The 3,333-nt window shown below is 50.1% G+C and overlaps 1 pseudogene; it reads left to right on the top strand.

Moving 5' to 3' along the window:
* Positions 1-3,333, top strand: part of LOC103610584 — a 16,614-nt pseudogene that overhangs the window by 5,545 nt on the left and 7,736 nt on the right.

Here is a 3,333-nt window from a genome sequence, read left to right as displayed (position 1 = left end):
GGTCCCCGGTCCGGTACGGGGGCAACACTGAGGGTTGCGATCCGTTGCTGGACACGGAAAAAGACAAAAAGAAAAAAAAAAGATGGATGGAACAATGGTTTTTCCCATTATTTCACTGATTTAGAGTGCCCCTTGCATTTGAAACCCCAAGAGAAATGATCTTAGGAACTGCTCAGTAAACAAAACACATCCCACCTTATTACCAGGTTGGCAACATTGATGAGGGGAAACGGGGGATGGACATTCAACAAATCCTTTGGCTAAGTTCCTACCCAAAGGGGATTCCAGCTGTGGAGTTGAGAGATCTGGGGAGGAAACTGGCTTGGAAATGGGAGACAGAGAAACCATTTGTAGCAGCTTTAAAATACATCTACAGATGACACTCTTCTCTCCAAAAGATAAAGCCTAGTTCCCTCCCCCGAATGTGATTAACTTTTGTTTGTTTGTCTTTGTTTTGGCAGCTGGTCAGTAAGGAGATTGAACCTTTGACTTTGGTGTTATCAGCACCACACTCTAACCCAGCGACCTAATCAGCCAGCCCAGTGATTCACTTCTAATCAAACAAATGTGATAGGAGGGCCATGATACAACTCTGAGATTAGGTCACTATAAGAATACCTTTTGCCTTTCCCTCCTGGACCACTCGCTCTGGAGGAACCAGCCACCATGTTGTGAGGGTGCTCGGGCAGCCCTGAGGAGAGCCTCTTGTGGGGAGAAACTGAGGCCCCCAGCCAGCAGTCAGCACCAACCTGCTGTGAGTGAGCGAGTCACCTTGGAAGGGGATCCTCAGCCCCAGTCAGGCCTTCAGATGAGACTGCAGCCCTGGCCACTATCCAACTGCCAAGCCGCTTCTGAACTTTTAACCTGTAAAAACTGGGAGGATGATAAATGTTTATTGCTGTTTGAAACCACTAAGTGTGGGCGTAGATTTGTTATACACCACTGAACCATGGCCACTGCTCCAGATCGAAAAATACAAACCAAGATTCCTTGGGACCGGGATCTGAGATTGTTTAAATTCGGGTCCCGTCCAGATTCCCCAGCTGGTGTCTCCTGCCCCACCCTCCAGTTGCAGAGAATGCTGGCTACTACCAGCCCGCTCTGCCCGTCACTCTCACCCTTCGTCAGACCTTAGCCAGTGGTCGATGGGGTAACCTGCCATCTCCGAAAAGGGAAGGTGCTGACATTTCCTGCAGTGCGGGCATGCTGGGCTAGTTGCACGGCTCATTTCTGTGAAATCTCATAAAATCCTTGCATTCTTCATTTTACAGAGTAGGAAACTGAGGCTTAGAGAGAAGAACTCACCTGCCCTTAGGTGAAGAAGCCTGGATGAGACATCCAATCCGTGGTCTTCTCCCTCAGCCACGCTGCTTCCTAAAATGTGGCTTGCGGGGGGCAGTGCATTTGCATAATGAGTGGCGAGCACCCATAGGGGCCACATGGGGAAGCGGAAGTGTGGGAGCTGAGCCCCTTCCAGTCCTGCCACTGACCGCTGCTGGCCTCAGACAGGTCCCCTTACTCTGAGCCACCAGCTCTGCACCTGCAGGATGGGCCTCCCCTCATTCTCCTGCTTTCTCAGGGAGGCTGTGAGGAAGGATGGCCCAGCCTGCAGAGGGTCTTCCCAGCCTGGGGCTACCATGGCTCCATTCCAGGAGAGCAAGAACACCCTGAGCACACAGTCGTCTTCCTCACCACTGCATCCTGACTGCCGGGCAGCGTGTGGCACAGCGCGGGGACCGGCAGAATGAGTGAATGAATACAAGAGGCAGCCGTGCTTGGTGGGGACCTGGGCCCCATGTCCTCAGACCAGCTCCTCACACACATAGCTCTTTGAGAGGGTGACTGCAGAGCAGGACCCTCCTACCCAGAGTCCAAGGGCAGCACCATTTTCTCCTCGCTCCAGTTGGGATCCTCTGTCCACCCCATTTCCCCCTGCCAGGGGCCTCCCTGAACATCGGCCAAGTTCAAGTTCTGTGGACTCACTTCCCATTCCTTCCAGACCCCTGACAACTCAGCCATTCACCAGCAGGCCAGGGGTGTGCAGTGTGGACACAGGCCGGTGAGGCGGAGCGAGAAGTCAACAGGAGGGAGGAAGCCAGCAAGGGGAGTCGCACAGGGTCCAGCTGCCTCAGTGCCTTCCAGGCCACCAGTGCCCTTGGCAATCTGCTCCGCTCCTCGATTGTAAAAAAAAGCCCAAGCCTTTCTATAGCAGGAAGCAGCTTCCATTGCTGTTTCTATTTTCAAACTTCGAAGGTGGCATCTGGAATGAAAAGCTGACTCTCCTGCAGAGCGAGAGGGCACAGCACAGTCACGGCATGACTTGGCATTTAGGAATTTCTCTCGGAACCTGGTAGCGCCACTGAGGGTTCTTTCACAGGATGACATGGACACTGAGAAGCCAGGGCTGCTTCCCCAGAAAGGTACAATTTCAGACTTGACTTCCTTGAAATTCTGGGGTCTTTTTCTGTTTTCACATTAAATTTTGTTATGGGGTTTAGCTGGATACTGTGGGAATTTAAAAGATTTATAAGACAAGGGGTCAGAGAGGTGCAACAACAGAAGGGGCAAGGGAGATTGGAAGCCCAGAAAGAGACGCCACTGATGGTCCCTGGCTCCGAAGAGGGAGGACGGGGCCATGAGCCAAGGAACGTGGCAGCCACTGAGCTGGGCGCACCCAGCTGGCAGCCAGCAAGAAAATGGACATTTCCATCCTACCACTACAAGGAAATGAACTCTGCCAACAACTCAAATGAGCAAGGAAACAAATTCTCCCCTAGAAGCTCCAGAAAGGAATGCAGCCCTGCTGACGTTTTAGTCCAGTGAAACCTGTCCTGGACTCCTGAGTTGAAGAACTGTAAGAAAATACATTTGTGTTGTTTAAAGCCATAAGTCTGTGGTAATGTATTAACAGCAGCAGTAGAAAACTAACACAGCTACATGCCCATGAAATGGATGAATTCTTAGAAATGTGTAACTTACCAGAGTGGGAAAAAAAGGAAATGGAAAATCTGAATAAGGAAAAGGAGATGTGAAGATGGTAGAAGAAAAAAAAAAAAAAAAGAAAGAAAGAAAGAAAATCTGAATAGTTCTATAGCTATCAACAAAAATTGAATCCATAACTTTCCCACAAAGGACAATGCAGGCACAGATGGCTTCGCAAGTGAATTCCTCCAAACACTTTGCAATGGGAAGAACACCAGTCCCACACAGACTCTTCCAGAGAACAGAAAAGGAGAGGACACTTCTAACAATTTTATGAGGTCAGGGTGACCCTGAAACAAAAGCCGGCAAAAAACATCACAAGAAAGGAAAATTACAGGTCGATCTCCCTCA

Source organism: Galeopterus variegatus, unplaced genomic scaffold, assembly GCF_000696425.1.
Source record: "Galeopterus variegatus unplaced genomic scaffold, G_variegatus-3.0.2 Scaffold11339, whole genome shotgun sequence".
NCBI lineage: Eukaryota > Metazoa > Chordata > Mammalia > Dermoptera > Cynocephalidae > Galeopterus > Galeopterus variegatus.
Note: the sequence above shows the minus strand (reverse complement) of the source record. Positions and strands in the feature narration are given on the sequence as shown.